The sequence below is a fragment of the Carcharodon carcharias genome, chromosome 10 (genome assembly GCF_017639515.1).
Source record: "Carcharodon carcharias isolate sCarCar2 chromosome 10, sCarCar2.pri, whole genome shotgun sequence".
NCBI classification, from domain to species: domain Eukaryota; kingdom Metazoa; phylum Chordata; class Chondrichthyes; order Lamniformes; family Lamnidae; genus Carcharodon; species Carcharodon carcharias.
The window spans coordinates 3725525-3742320 of NC_054476.1; positions in this window are offsets into that span (position 1 = coordinate 3725525).

A 16796-nucleotide genomic window follows, 5' to 3' on the forward strand; every position below is an offset into this window, starting at 1 on the left:
ACAGGAGGAGCAATCTTCGGCAGGGCCCTCACAGGTTCCAAAACGAGAGGACATCTGCCATTGGCATCTTTTATGACATAACAGGGGGTCTGTCCACACAGCTCAAGCCACAGAGGTAAGAAATATGTGGGACTATTAGAAAGCAGAAGAGAAGGATGTTGTAGTTGGATAAGGGAATTCAATTGGGTTATTATAAAAATGTTAATTCCTTCCTAATGATCTTTATTTCATTGAATGGATGACTTTATGTGAGCTCCACATTCACAATGGACACATCTGGCTCCTCCTCCTCAGAGCGACTGTTCCATAGGTTGCTCTTGTGCTACACTGAAAGCTGATGAGGTTGACATGCAGCTGAGTGTACTCACAACCACTTGAAACCACAACCGCTTGGTTGCTTGTGACTCTCAAAGTAGTGGTTTCAGGATGGCTAAATGATTCCTGTCAACACACAGGCCTTGCACTGTGGCTAACTACAAGCTTACTGATTTTAATCTTCCCTGAACCTTCCCATTAATTTCTGTAAGCAATCACTCCACACTGTCCACTCGTCTCTTGCACTCTCGTGAGATGCAGAGATAATGGGGCCCTTGTGCTGTCCATTAAAGGCAGGGTGTAGGGTGAAGGATAGAGTTAATTTTGTTTTTGAATATTTAATTAGTTTTTGAGCAACTGCACAGGGGTTTCCCTCTTACCTGCAAACTCATCTGCATGAACTCCAGGAGTAGGTGAGATGATGCTATGTTCCCCAACCAACACCACTTTTTGTGGAGTTCACCCCAAGCCAGTACCTACAACCACCTCCCCTTGCCTATTAAAATGCCCCCTGAGTGATCTTTATTATCTTGTGATGAGCCTGGGAGGTATTTTGCCCTTTGATCTAGCCTAGCCTCAAGTATCATTGATGGGAAGTGATTTTTTTTTCCTTCATGGGATGTGGTCTTCGCTGGCTGGGCTAGAATTTATGGCCCATTCCTAGTTGCCCATGAGAAGGTGGTGGTGAGCTGCCTTCTTGAGCCGCTGCAGTCCATGTGGTGTAGGTACACCCACAGTGCTGTTAGGGAGGCAGTTCCTGGATTTTGACCCAGCGACAGTGAAGGAACGGTGATATATTTCCAAGCCAGGATGGTGAGTGACTTGGAGGGGAACCTCCAGGTGGTGGTGTTCCCATCTATCTGCTGCCCTTGTCCTTCTAGATGGAAGTGGTTGTGGGTTTGGAAGGTGCTGTCGAAGGAACCTTGGTGAATCCCTGCAGGGCATCTTGTAGATGGTACACGCTGCTGCTACTGTGCGTCGGTGATGGAGGGAGTGAATGTTTGTGGAAGGGGTGCCAATCAAGTGGGCTGCTTTATCCTGGATGGTGTTAAGCTTCTTGAGTGTTGTGGGAGCTGCACTCATCCAGGCAAGTGGGGAGTATTCCATCACACTCCTGACTTGTGCCTTGTAGATGGTGGACAGGCTTTGGGGAGTCAGGAGGTGAGTTATTCGTCACACGATTCCCAGCCTCTGACCTGCTCTGGTAGCCACAGTATTTATATGGCTACCAGAGCAGGTTTTTTGCTTTTATATTTATATGGCTAGTCCAGTTCAGTTTCTGGTCAATGGTAACCAGAAAGTGAAAAGTGTCTACTGTTAACATTGTGAATTTATAGCTGTTGTATATTTTATATCTCGGAGCTGTACAGAGACACATTCATGTGTGTGGAACAGATTTTAATCACAGTGCTGTAAAATGTCAGTTCCAAGCTTATAGCTCTCTCATGTCACGTCTCCTAGTTGTTTACTTTTCTTTGAGTCCGCAACGAAGCTTTACTAGGTGCTTTAAAATGTCTGTTCCATGCTTACAGCTCTCACATCCTTCCAGCCACTTCTACAGCAGCAATAGCTGTCAGTCTTTCAAACTGACTTGTACACTCACAACAAATATTTCACATAAGGCATTATATTAGGAAGCATTTATACCAAAACGTGTAAAAACTGCTAACTTTATATATATGAGTATACATGTTTTTAAAACGAATTGATAAAACACAAATTAAAAAGCTGTGCATGAATTATATAATTAACCAAGATGTTTGTCAGCTTTTTCAGTATTTTATTTTGGAACGAACAGAAGGAAAATTATAACCTAACAAGTTGGTTTACATTTTTGTTTGACACCAAGAAAATGTCTAGGTTTCTTTAACTTTAACAGTGGGAATATTTTAAATGTCTTTGGAATGTATTGCTTGCAGTTCTGAAAGTGACTCAAATTTCAGCAACAAATGGAATGGGGGAGGCCAATCAGCCTCTCAAGTCTGTTCCACCATTCAGTTCAATCATGACTGATTGGTATCTCAACTCCATTTATCCATCTTTGAACAATAGCTCTTGATGCCCTTATCTAATAAAAATCTGTCACTATTAGTTTTGAAAATTTCAATTGCTCAGATAACCTTTTAGGGAGGGAATTTTAGATTTCCAATACCCATTGGTTTCACTAGATCCCTAGATTCTGGAAAAGTCCCAGTGGATTGGAAAATTGCTAATGTAAAACCATGAGGGAGACAGAAAGCAAGAGACTATAAGCCAGTCTAAGATCTGTCATTGGGAAAATGCTGGAACCCATTACTTAGGAGGTAATAGCAGGATTTTTTGAAAAGCATAATACAATCAGGCAGAGTCCACATGGCTTCGTGAAAGGGAAAGCATGTTTAACTAATTTATTCAAATTCTTTGAGGAATTAACAAGCAACATGGATAAAGGGGAACCCATAGATGTGATGTGTTTGGATTTCAAAAAGGCATTTAACAATATGTCACATCCAAGGTCACTTCACAAAATAAGACCTCATGGTGTAGGGGGTAGCATATTGGCATGGTTAGAGGATTGGTTAGCTAACAGGAAGCGGAGAGTAGAGATAGATGGGTTATCTTTAGGCTTGTAGGCTGTTACTGGTGGAGAGCCACAGGGATCAGTGCTTGGGCCTTAACTATTTACAAGCCAGCTCAATGATTTGAATAAAGGAACTGGAGTTATGGTAGCTAAATGTGCTGACGGCACAAAGATAGGTAAGAAAGTTGTCAAGAAGGCATAGAGAGTCTACAGAGGGAATTAGATAGGTTAAGTGACTGGGCAAAAAATTAGCAGATGGAGTATAATGTGGGAAATGTGAGGTTGTCCACTTTGGCAGGAAGAATAGAAAAACAGAATATTATTAGAATGAAAGGAGGCTGCAGACCTCTGTGATACAGAGGGATCTGGGTGTCCCAGTGCATGAATCACTCAAATTTAGTATGCAGATGCAGCAAGTGACTAGGAGACAAATGGAATGTTCGCATTTATTGCAGAAATAATCATGTATAAAAGTAGGGAAGTTTTGCTATAGTTTACAGGGCATTGGTGCAACCACATCTGGAGTACTGTGCATGGTACTGGTCTCCTGATTTGAAAAATAATATAATTGCATTCAAAGCAGTTCAGAGAAGGTTCAGTCCACTGATTCCTGGGATGAAAGGGTTATATTATGAGGAAAGGCTGAGCAGGTTGGGCCTATATCCATTGGAGTTTAGAAGAATGAGATGTGTTTATATTTAAAGATGTAAGATATATGTCAGATCCTGAGGGGACTTGAAAGGGTGAATGTTGAGAGGATGTTTCCCCTTGTGGGTGGTCTAAAACCAGGGGACACAGTTTAAAAACTAGGGGTCTCCCATTTAAGACTGAAGTAAAGAGACATTTTTCTCTCAGAGGGTCAATTAATCTGTGGAATTCTTTTCCCCAGGGGCCAGTGAAGGCTGAGTCATTTGCGGTCAAGGCAGAGTTAGATAGATTCTTGATCAGCAAGGGAGTGAAGGGTTATGAGGGATAGAGAGGAAAATGGAGCTGAGACCACAATCAGATCAGTCATATTCTTATCGAATGGCAAAGCAGGCTCGAGGGGCCAATGGTCTACTCCTGCTTCTAATTACTGTGTTCACTCTTAAATGGCCAGCTGTAATTTTAGGACTGGGCCCATTTGTTCTACATTCTCTCAGCAGTGGAAATAGTTCCCCTGGCCTGAATTTTACTGTGGAAGTTCAGCTGCTCTGAAACCTCAGCAGCACTGTTGGGAGAGGTGGTCACATGCTCAGGCATTTGGGTGAGCTCGAGAGCTGGGCCGAGCAAGTTCAAGAATAATAAATAAAACACAGGGCTGATTATCAGTTGAGAAATACCTCGAGGGAGATTGTTGCTGTCGGGTTAATGCCTTCCCTGCCCCTGACTTCACTGTTTGGGCCATTGAGCCTGGGACGTTGGCCTTCCACAGGGAGCACCATCATTTAGTTAGTGTTCTCCCCACACAGCAAGCGGTCACCCCACCATTGACAAAATATCTGTAGCACCATAAAATAGCCCTCACTTGGACCTTTAATTATGATAATCAGCTGTCCTCCTCCTTGGGGTGGGCACCCTATCCAAATCCAGTCCCACCACTGGGAAAACGTCCAGCTCCTCACGATTTTGCTGACAGAACCCAGCCTCTCAGTCCAATTTCCAGGAGCCAGTGAACTCCTGGGCTCTGTTTTCACCGTATCGAAGAATTCCGTTATCTTTGTTCACATCCTCAATCTCTTAAATTCAAGGGAATACAGGTAAACATTGTACAAAGTGTTCTCATAGTTTAACCCCAAAGCCCTGGGTATGATTCTGGCGAATTTGCGCTGTACCCATCTCAAGTCCAGTCTACCCTTCCTGCTGCCCTAAACTGAAAGGTGTATTCTGATAAGGTCTGGCCTTTTTATCTACATCTAAAATGGATGTGCAAACATTGAAATCTTATATGAACACTAGGGTTCTGCATACATATTTATAATAAATTTTGCCAATTTTTCAACAACAGAGGTAGTTGGTTAATTTGATTTTTAGTTCAGCTAAACACAGAAAGTGAAAGAGCAGCCTGAGTGTTCAGCTTCTTCATTAGTAATTATTAAGGTTACACAATATATTGCATTCAATACTTGTTAGTTTACTAACCCATCTTAATAATCCTTTCTGATGCTAATTAACTTCAGTCCTTAGGTTATTTGTGTAGCATATCTTCACACACATATTTTGCCCTTTGGGGAAAGGTAGGGTGGTGATAGATTGATTCCTGGGTTGATTATCTACCTATCAAACCACATCATGAACACTCATTCCATGACCAGCAAGTTCTGGAGTGGAGCTTGAGCCTGGTGCTTCTAGCCCAGAGGGAGGGACACTACCACTATGCCAACACTGCTCCAGCAATCCTTACAGTAAAAACGTTCCTTAGACCCTTCACAATATATTTTCACATGTTTAAGTTTCACTTGTTGCTGATTTCCCTCTGGGATTACATCTTTAGGTAAATATTCCAAACAGATTGAGTCTGAAATTCAAATCACAAGTCAAAGTGAAAGACTAAAAAATGTAAGGGTGCACAAGAATGTAGAAGGAGAGTCATATGAACTCAAAACGTTAACCCTGTCTCTCGTGAAATGACTTGTAAATGAAATGACTTCCTTTTATTTGTGTGGGACTCAAACATGTAGGAATTGATTTTGTACCAAAGGAGGTAGATTACTTTTGACAAAGTATTGTATTTTAATGTGGTATACATTGTGCAGTTTTATATTTCTTGTTTGTGCTGTGTTCTAAACTGGTTCTTTGTATTGATTTTTTTCTGTGTGTTGCTGCATATGTAAACAAGGCATTTTAACACAGAACATAGTCATCAGTCAACTAGAGTTGTTATGTGTCCCTGCGTGGTTTAATCGTCTCTGGTGCTGCCAAATTATTTACAGCACTTTACATTGGATTGGAAAAAAACAAAGTATATAAAATATACAATTTGCATTTATTTCAGCTTCACACCAGGGGATTGTGTTCTGATACAGACATGCTTGTATTGTAGAAAGTAAGACATTAACCTGGATTTCTGAACTGATAAATATGGGCTATTTTCTATAGGTATTTCTGTATTAAAAGGTGGAACTGTACAACAATTGTACTTTTGCCAAAAATGGTAAGCAACATGCTCGACTTCTGTGCTCCTGGCATAATTCCGAATCCTGCTGTAGCAATCAAAGGCATCAAGCTGCAGTGCTAAAAGGGTCTGTCTCAACCTACAACTGGTTTTCTAAAGAAACCTTCTCAGCTTCCTGACATCCCCATGGCTGTATCATAAAAAGAGTGTGTGGTGGGAGTGAGAAGGAAATATTGCGGTACCTGACGATTAGTGAATATAATAAAGAAGCAGACAAGGTATTGACTTCATTGCTGTCGAATGGACTAGGCTTTGGGAGTGCAGTTACCTCAAAAACCAAAGAGAGGGTGACCTCACTGTCACCAATCAATTCCCCAGAGTCTTGTGCCTGTGTACCTAAACTAGCTCTTGCGAAACAAAACAGGGGGCGATTCCTATCTATTATTGTGAAAGTGATAAATAATGTCGAGAATATCAATTTCTCCAGCAGCTCCCATAATTCTCATCCATTTTCAAGTGTTGCATTAGGCAAGGAATTCTGGAAAGAAAACTGGACATTAATCCAGGATCACTGTCTCTGTGTTTTCTGTCTCTGTCTTAATTTTAATTAATGCTATTGTGTTTTTGGCAGCTGGAAGAACCTATGATCTGAAACTATTTCACAAGTGCCAAATCTCTCAATTCAGGCCCAACAAGGATATGATGGTAAAAACAATAAAACTGCGGATGCTGGAAATCCAAAACAAAAACAGAATTACCTGGAAAAACTCAGCAGGTCTGGCAGCATCGGCGAAGAAGAGCAAAGTTGACGTTTCGAGTCCTCATGACCCTTCAACAGAACTAAGTAGAAATAGGAAAGGGGTGAAATATGATGGGTAGGATATAATGGGATGTGTGGTGCCACAAGGAGCATTCTGTCTTCACAAAATTAGTTTTCAATGCTTTGGGTGGCAGATGAAAGTGCCAATCCGAAAACATTTTGTTTCCTGCCGTATTCTGTAGTACAAAGCAATGATGAACTATCAGCAGGGAGCAAGGAGTAATTGATGTTGGAGGTTGATGTGAAGATGAAGTGGAGAAAGCAGATCATGTGAATTCAAGGGTTATACATAATGTCACCACCTGTAATCAAACAATAGATCTACACTGATAGGCAAATGTAATATTGGGTTATATTTTCTGTACACCAGGTGCTTTTGTTTCTCCGAAACTGAGAACAACACAGAATGTGTGCAAATTTATATAGCCACTGTTCTACCCTCCACAACTACAGCATCTGATAAAGGTCTAAATATGGAGATTCTTGGCAAGATAGTCCTAGTTGTTTTGGTAACAAAAAGAACAGAGCATAACAATCATTCAAAGGACTATTCAGTGACTGCTGCTGCAATCAGCACCACTGATTACAAAAGAGTTATCATCTATTTTACACTGCCTGCTGCCTTTAAAAAAAGAAAAGAAGTAAATTCAATTGTTATTGCTGATTTTTGGAAATATTGCTTTTGTCTTGAAATAGTGGCAAAAGAGTAATTGCCTCATTTGGATCATAATCACGTTGCTGTTTGTGGAAGCTCGCTGTGGGCAAATTGGCTGCTAAGTTCCCAACACTCCAACAGTGGGCTATACTTCAAAACAAAAACACTTCATTGGCTGTCAACACTTTGGAATGTCCTGTCATCATGAAATTTGCTCTCAAAATGCAAGTTTGTTTTTTTCTGCCCTGACACCAAGACAGATGCAGCTGATAGTTTGTTTTACCAATTCAATTCAGTTATTGCACAGAATATGTTTGTAGCACTTAAACTCAGGTTTCACACAAGTTTGGGAGGTTCTTACCAAGGTATCACCATAATTGCATCAACCCAGATCCATCATCCCATGGATTTGTTGTATATCTTAGTATGGTTGAAATATTTTTTGAACAGACTCGTTTCACTTGGGTGGAGTAGCTTTGGAAAGACATTGGTCTTATTGAAGAAAGAACCCTAATGGTAGTTTATGAATGAATGCATTGAGATAAATGATGAGTTAAATCTGTTTTAGTGGTATTGATGGTGGGATATAAGACCATAAGACATAGGAACAGAAATTAGGCCATTCAGCCCATTGAGTCTGCTCCGCCATTCAATCATGGCTGATAAATTTCTCAACCCCATTCTCCCTCCTTCTTCCCATAACCTTTGATCCCCTTACCAATCAAGAACCTATCTATCTCGGTCTTAAATATGCTCAATGACCTGGCCTCCACAGCCTTCTGTGGCAATGAATTCCATAGATTCACCACTCTCTGGCTAAAGAAGGTTCTCCTCATCTCTGTTCTAAAGGGTCTTCCCTTAACTCTGAGGCTGTGCCCTCGGGTCCTAGTCTCTCCTACTAATGGAAACATCTTCCCCATGTCCACTCTATTTAGGCCTTTCAGTATTCTGTAAGTTTCAATCAGATCCCCCTTCATCCTTCTAAACTCCATTGAGTATAGACACAGAGTCCTCAAACGTTCCTCATATGTTAAGCCTTTCATTCCTGGGATCGTTCTCGTGAACCTCCTCTGGACCCTCTCCAGGGCCAGCACATCCTTCCTGAGATACGGGGCCCAAAATTGCTCACAATATTCTAAATGTGGTCTGACCAGAGCCTTATAAAACCTCAGCAGCACATCCCTGCTTTTATATTCTAGTCCTCTTAAAATATATGCCAACATTGCATTTGCCTTCCTAACTACTGACTCAACCTGCAAGTTAGCCTTAAGAGAGTCCTGGACTAGGACACCCAAGTCCCTTTGTAATCCAGATTTCTGAATTCTCTCCCCGTTTAGAAAATAGTCTATGCCTCTATTCTTCCTACCAAAGTGCATGACCTCACACTTCCCCATGTTGTATTCCATCTGCCACTTCTTTGCCCATTCTCCTAACCTGTCCAAATCCTTCTGCAGCCTCCCCCCTCCTCAAAACTACCTGTCCCTCCACCTATCTTTGTATCATCTGCAAACTTAGCCAGGATGCCCACAGTTCCTTCATCCAGATCATTAATGTATAAAGTGAAAAGTTGTGGTTCCAACACTGACCCCTGCGGAACTCCACTCGTCACCGGCCGCATCCTGAGAAGGACCCCCTTATCCCCACTCTCTGCCTCCTGCCAGACAGCCAATCTTCTATCCATGCTAGTTCTGCTGAAGGGTCATGAGGACTCGAAATGTCAACTTTGTTCTTCTCCGTCGATGCTGCCAGACCTGCTGAGTTTTTCCAGGTATTTCTGTTTTTGTTATGGGCTCTTATCTTACTGAGCAGCCTCCTGTGCGGCACCTTGTCAAAGGCCTTCTGGAAGTCCAAGTAGATAACATCCATTGGCTCTCCTTTGTCTAACCTACTCGTTACCTCCTCAAAGAATTCTAACAAATTTGTCAGGCATGATCTCCCCTTGATGAAACCATGCTGACTTTGCCCTATTTTACCATGCACTTCCAAGTATTCTGAAATCTCATCCTTAATAATGGACTCTAAAATCTTACCAACGACCGAGGTCAGGCTAACCGGCCTGTAATTTCCCGTCTTTTGCCTCACTCTCTTCTTAAACAGGGGGGTTACATTAGCGATTTTCCAGTCCTCTGGCACCCTCCCTGACTCCAGTGATTCCTGAAAGATCACCACTAACGCCTCCACTATCTCTTCAGCTATCTCCTTCGGAAATCTGGGGTGTAATCCATCTGGTCTAGGTGATTTATCCACCTTCAAATATTTCAGTTTTCCTAGCACCTTCTCCTTGGTAATGACCACTATACTCACCTCTGCCCGACTCTCTTAAACTTTGGGGATGTTACTCTTGTCTTCCACCGTGAAGACTGATACAAAGTACCTATTCAGTTCCTCCGCCATTTCTTGGTTCCCCACTACTACTTCTCCAGCGTCATTTTCCAGTGGCTCAATGTCCACTTTTGCCTCTCTCTTAATCTTTATATATCTAAAAAAACTCTTGCAATCTTCTTTTATATTACTGGCTAGTTTACCCTCATATTTAATCTTCTCCCTCCTTATTTCTTTTGTAGTTGTCCTCTGTTGGTCTTTGTAGGCTTCCCAATCCCCTGGTTTCTCACTGCTCTCCGCCGCATTGTATGCTTTCTCTTTAGCTTTTATGTTGTCCCTGACTTCCCTTGTCAGCCATGGTTGCCTCGTCCTCCCTTTAATATGCAGATACAGATCAGCTGGGACACCTGCATTTTTTCAGAAAAGTGACTGAGGGTCTTTACATTTACCTCAACAGGCAGCTGGCTCCTGCATAAGTAGTAGCTCAAATAACTTCTTCAGCACAAAAGACTTGTATTTATTGAGCACCTTTCATGATCTTGGGATGTCCCAAAACACTTCATCGCCAATGAAGCACTGTTGTATTGGAGAAAACACAGTGGTCATTTTGCACACAGCACAGTCAACAGATAATAACATTTCAATGACAAGATAAACTGATTGACCAGGACACTCAAGAGAACTACCCTGCTCCTCTTTGAAATATTGCCATGGGATCATTTACATCCATAGCTTTGGTTTAACAGCTCATCTGAAAGATAGCATTGCTAGTAGTGTTTCAACCCTTCAAACTGCAATAGATTTTGTCAAGTCTCTGTATTGGGGCTTGAATCCACAGCTTCTGACACAGAGTTTGGAGTGATACCCACTGAGCTATGGCTGAAACCTACACTGATGTTTCGATACGTAATTTAGTTTGGAGTGTTTTGGATATGGTGAAGGATTTTGTGCAAATTAAGCCCCAAGAAAACTTCATAGTAAATTGACTGTCAGCCTTATGACAGCTTGCAGCCAACATTTATTGTTTTTAGCTCACTTTCATTCCATTGGAATACAGGAAATAAGAGCAGATGTAGGCCATTCGGCCCACAGAGCTTGCTTTACCATTCAGATCATGGCAGATAATCTACCTTTCTGCCATTTTTCTCCACTATCTCCATATCCCTTGATGTCACTAGTATCCAGAAATCTATTGATTTATATTTTGAGCATGCTCAATGATTGAGCTTCCACACTCTGGAGTAGAGAATTCCAAAAAATTACCACTGAGTGAAGAAATTGCTCCTCATCTCAGTCCTAAATGGCCTGCCTCTTATTCTGAGACTGTGTTCCCTGGTTCTAGACTCAGCAGCCAGGGGAAGCATCCAGTCTACATCCACGCTGTCATACCTATTAAGAAACTATCATATTTTTCATAATATAACTGCAAAGTTGAAATTATAAAATGAGTTAGGTGTAAAAGGGCATTTGAAATGCTAATGAGTGAGCTAGGGTAAAGTCAGCAGTTGGGGTGTGAATGAAATTTGCATTTTTAGGTCAGGGGAAAAGTTGTTGGAGTTTTTATGGTTTTTTCGACTGGAATGAGAAATAGGACAAGGTTATTACGTGGATTTTTCCCCCAAAAGTGCTGACCATAATGACAACACGAAAGATTATTATATTATGGAAAAATTAAATTCCAAAGACAAGGGGGAACAATGGGATTTACAGATTAAAGAGGAAGAAATATATTTAAAGAAGGATGGAAGTTTGTATGAGTGGTTGTGGTCATGGGAGATCTGAGATGTACGCTTTGTGAAATGACTTGGGGAAAAGACTCTAGTCACTTTGCGGAAGTCTATTGTTCCACTAACCAAAGTTGTGTTAAAAGCCTCTGGAATTCAACTGTCGTGTGGATGCTTGTGATATAATTTTAAAATCTATTTTAGACTGTTGCCTTCAAGATGATGTATTGTGGCAGTCTGGTTAATTAGGAATTTTGGGCATTGTTATAATATTAAGTAACTGTATAATTTTAATCATATGTCTGTTCTTTTCTTTTGTTAATAGATGTTTTGATTTTGTTTTTAAAAATCTCGTAAGGTGTTAGTGTACCCATTACTTCTGAAATCAGTGTATAAACCTTAGCGCCATAACTATAAATTGCAAAATGGTTATGTTAGCGTGGTCAGGGTCCCTTGTGGATTTGGTGCACCTAGCAAATACCACCTGCTGTATCATAACACGCCCTGTAAGAATTGTATAAGTTTCAATGAGATCACCTCTCATTCTGCAAAGTGCTAGAGAATACAGACCAGGTTTGCTCACACTCTCCTCATTAGCACAATCTCACTATCCCAGGGATTAGTCCGGTGAACCTCCATTGCACTCCCCCTATGGCAACTACATCCTTCTGTTCTGATCCCAGATGATGTTACTATCGGACAAATCAGATCCCAGGGTGGAACCTGGCTTGATAGGTCCTAACTTTTATTTTTTTGTTTAGAAACATGGAGGGCAGCTACTGAATGGAGCCAGTGGAGCCTGCTGATGAACTTTTAACAAAAGAATAAAACATTAAACATGAAAAGATGAACTACATTACACTAATCCTTCACCCCAACTATACCTTTACAGTATAATATATATATACAAATTCGTATGGATAAAGCAAGTTACAAAATCTATCTTATTCTTCACACTAAGTATACAGTCCATATAAATTAATAAGTAAACTGTGATCGGAAACTGCACTTCAAAAACAAGCTTTTGTGAATTTTTCATCAACACCACCCCCCAACGCTCCCCCCCCACCCTGCCCCAAGATGCTTGCTCCACTGTGAGCCAACAAGTCTCACTGGAACTCTGTCTTTCTCAAAAATATTTCCAATCTTCATACTTGAAGAACTCACCTTGGAATTCTCTCCCAAACAATGCTTTCACTCAGGTATCTCCAACAAGGATCCACCTCCAGGGTTTCAAGCCATTCTCCCATGGTTCCTTCCCCTGGATCTCTTTGTGCATTCAAGCTTCCTTTCCACACACTGTCCTTCAGATTTCAGCCATGCCAACAGAACACCACTGCTTCAAACGCCCATAGTAAGGAGTCACCAACCTTCGTCTGTCTCCTCGCATCTTCTGGCTTCCCTTAAACCACATTGCTTTAAGTCTGTTCCCTGTAGCTCTGTCTTTTTAATTTAAAGACATTTCCTCTACTCCTTACTTTTAACTTCATTTATCAGGACCTTTTTTCAGATTCCTGTTCTTTTTCTTTGGCTTGCCTGTCTTCTTGGGACCACTTTCTCTCCCACTCCCTGGTACGGGACCAATTTCTTTGTTTTGGGACCTGCTCCACACCCCGCCCCCCCTCCTGTCTTGCTCCTCTGGGCACACTCTCCAGAATCCGCTCCTCTGTGGAGATGTAGAGGGTTACCCGATTTTTTTTTTAATGCTATTTCACTTTCGGGTTTTGTTTTCCTTTGGGGCAGGTACCCAGAGACAGTTTCCAGCCAAAAAAATAATAAAAGGAACAGACTGTGCATGTGTGCAGGGCAGTTTACTGGCCTGAAGACGGGAACATGCACCATTCCAGGGTCAGCTCATGCAAAGAGGCCACCGGGGCCTGCTGGGAACTGTAGTTCCCAAACCCCGAGGGCCAACCTCTGTTTTAAAATGTAAGTTCTTCGTCCTTTCTCTTTCTTCAGCGTTTATAACACTTCCCTAGATAAGTAGACAGAGACTGGACACAACACTCCGGATGTGACCTCACCAAGTCTCCATACAATTGCAGCAGGACATCTTTACTCCTGTGCTGAAATCCCCTTGCAAGTAAGGCCAACATACCATTTGTCTTCCTAATTGCTTGCTGCACCAGCACGTTAGCTTTTAGTGACTCACCAGCAAGGAAACCCAGGTCCCTTTGAATATCAATCTCTCACCAGTTAAGAAATACACTGCCTTTATGCCTTTCTACCAAAGTGAGTAACTCCACACTTATTCACATTATATTCCATTTGCCATATTCCTGCCCTGTCCAAGTCCCTTTGAAGACTCCTGCATTCTCCTCATAACTCATGTTGCCACCCAGTTTGTTTCCTATTTTTATATATACTTTCCTTCTCAGATGCTTATTGATTTCTTTTCTTGTTTTATTCCTTTAATTATTTCAATTTTTTTTATATTCACCTTTTATCTGCATCTCTATCTTTGGGAAGTTAATTTTTGCATTGGTCCATCGTCACTCCTCCACAGCAATCATAAGCTCTTCCGCCCACCGTCCTTTGCTGTATTCTATAGTCCAACAGGCGAATTTAACCCCACTTACCCAGACACCAGTTTAGTGGACAGGTTCCCCTCGCTACCCTGGTTAAGGTTAGAAAGTACTCATCATAACTCAGTGGGGGTGACACAACTGAGGTGATCATCTCTTTCTTCCATGTGTTGTAGCAGTCATCATGGGCTTGGCACAAAATTTTATGAAAGCAATTTGACAGCTATTTCCAATGGCACTGAATTGTGTTGAAAGTATCTCGAGCGGTTAGAACATAGATTGGTGTAATAGTTTCAGCATTTTGCATCCTCTTAACCACATGGCAAAAAGGGCAGACAGCAGAACAAACACCATAAGAATTCAGGTTCTGAGCAGCATTGCGTACAAAATTGTGCATGCTTTTAGGAAATAGAGATAAGTTAAGTAAGTTATATTTGTATTCGTGGGTATTAGGAATGAGTTTTAGCTTTGAAGTGCAAGTTTGATTTGTATTTCTGTATCTGTGTGTTAAGGGTGGTCAAATGGGGTTTTAGTTTCACTTTAAAAGGCTGATTGCATTTCTAATGAGAAGTTTATGAACCCTATAAAGTAAAAGTAAACACAAGACTAGATAGAATAGTGCTGTTGTCTAGCAACAGGGGGCCAGATAGGCAGGTTCCTCCCACAGACATACACACAGAACTAAAGAAACAGCAGTTTTAAGTTCAGTTGAAGCCAGGACCCCAGAGAGACTGGGCACTGGGAGAGGGAACTGCAGTTTTCCCAAAGAACAGAAAAGGTCCCAGGCAAAAAAAACCCAAAAAAATCCAGGAAGAGGGGAAAGTCCAAAGGAGACCTTGTAGACAAAGGAAGGACAGGAACCTGGGAAAAGGTCCTGTTAAGTGACGTTAAGAGTGAGGGGCAGAGAGAATGGCTCCAAGCTTTAGATTTAAAGTGAGAACAGCTTGCAAGAAGCAGGGAGTTCAAAGAGACAAGTGAAAGTCTGTAATTCTTTGCCACAGGCATGTGAAGCAGCGGTGTACTGTTAAGGCTGAGTTGGTGAGAGAGCATGCATGGAAGACAGCTTGAGTGCATGTGGTGACCCAGGGAAGAGGAACATCAGGAGTAGAGTCTGAAACCCTGCACGTGAGCCCTTGTGGAAGGTGTTCAAGAGAAAATGTCAGTTTGGGACAAGATTCCAAGGTGAGGTTTTGGAGAGTGGAGATTAGAAACCCTCGTGTGAAGGATTCAGTGAGACCGGTTGGCTCACAGTGTGACAAGCATCTGGATGGAGCTGAGGAGAGATCCAAAGCATCTGGTTGAGGTGGCATCTGTCACTTGAGGTCAGAGTGTGGTGTGTCTGACCACAGGGTACCATAGGTTTACATGGACTAGGTACTTACTGTGTGCATTAAAGTATAAGATAGCTTTTGTGATTTGTGTTATCCATATAAATCCTTATATACCTGTAAAAGTACAATTGTGGCTGAAGGATTATTGTAATACAGTTAATTGTTTCTTGTTGAATAAATGTTTTATTCTTTTGTTAAAAGTTCATCAGCTGACTCCTGTCACTCTGTTCAGTACCGACTCTTCACATATCTACACAAACAAATAAAAGTTAGGAGCAAAGCAAAATAATGCACATGCTGGAAATCTGAAACAGAAACAGAAAATGCTGGTAAAACTCAGCAGATCCAGAGGCACCAATGGAGACAGAAACAGAGTTAAAGTTTCGAGTCCGTATGACTCTTCTTCCGAGCTGAAGAGAAGTGGAAATGTGATTAAATTTATATTGTCTAAGGGGAGTGGAGCAGGTGAAGCTGGATAGAAGGCCAGCGATAGGTGGGGACAAAAGAGAGATTGACAAAGATGTCATGAGCTAAAGGACAAAGGGAGTGTTAATGGTAGTGGTAAGGGCTAAAAGTGTGATAGTGGCATAAAGGTAAGAAAGCAGATGTGATAATAATAGAACAAGAGTAGCATTGTGTGAAAGAACAACATGAAACATGTAACAGATGGGCCTTTTGGGCTGGGGCAGGGGAGGGGGCAGTGGTGGGGAAAAACGGATAGAAAATGGGATAGAAGTGGGGATAACAAAAGGGGATAAAATCATGGATAAATGAATAAAATAAAAATAAAAGTAAGTGGATAAAAATTAAAATGAATGTAGAAAAGGGATTTTAAAAAAGAGTGAGGATAGTGGAGGGAGAGAGTCCATGGTCTGCAGTTGTTGAATTCAATATTCAGTCCGGAAGGCTGTAAAGTGCCTAGTCGGAAGATGAGATGTTGTTCCTCCAGTTTGCGTTGGGCTTCACTGGAACAATGCAGCAAGCCAAGGACAGACATGTGGGCATGAGAGCAGGGTGGAGTGTTGAAATGGCTAATGACAGGGAGGTCTGGGTCATGCTTGCAGCCAGGCCGAAGGTGTTCTGCAAAGCTGTCACCCAGTCTGCATTTGGTTTTCTCAAATGCAGAGGAGACCACATTGGGAGCAGCGAATGCAGTAGACTAAATTGAGGGAGGTGCAAGTGAATCACTGCTTCACCTGAAAGGAGTGTTTGGGCCCTTGGGTGGTGAGGAGAGAGGATGTAAAAGGGCAGGTGTTGTACCTTCTGTGATTGAATGAGAAGGTGCCATAGGAAGGGGATGAGGCATTTAGGGGCGAGGGAGGAGTGGACCAGGGTGTCCTAGAGGGAATGCTGAACGGGGGGAGTGAGGGGAAGATGTGTTTGGTGGTGGCATCATGCTGGAGCTGGCGGAAATGGGGGAGGATGATCCTTTGAATGTGGAGGCTGGTGG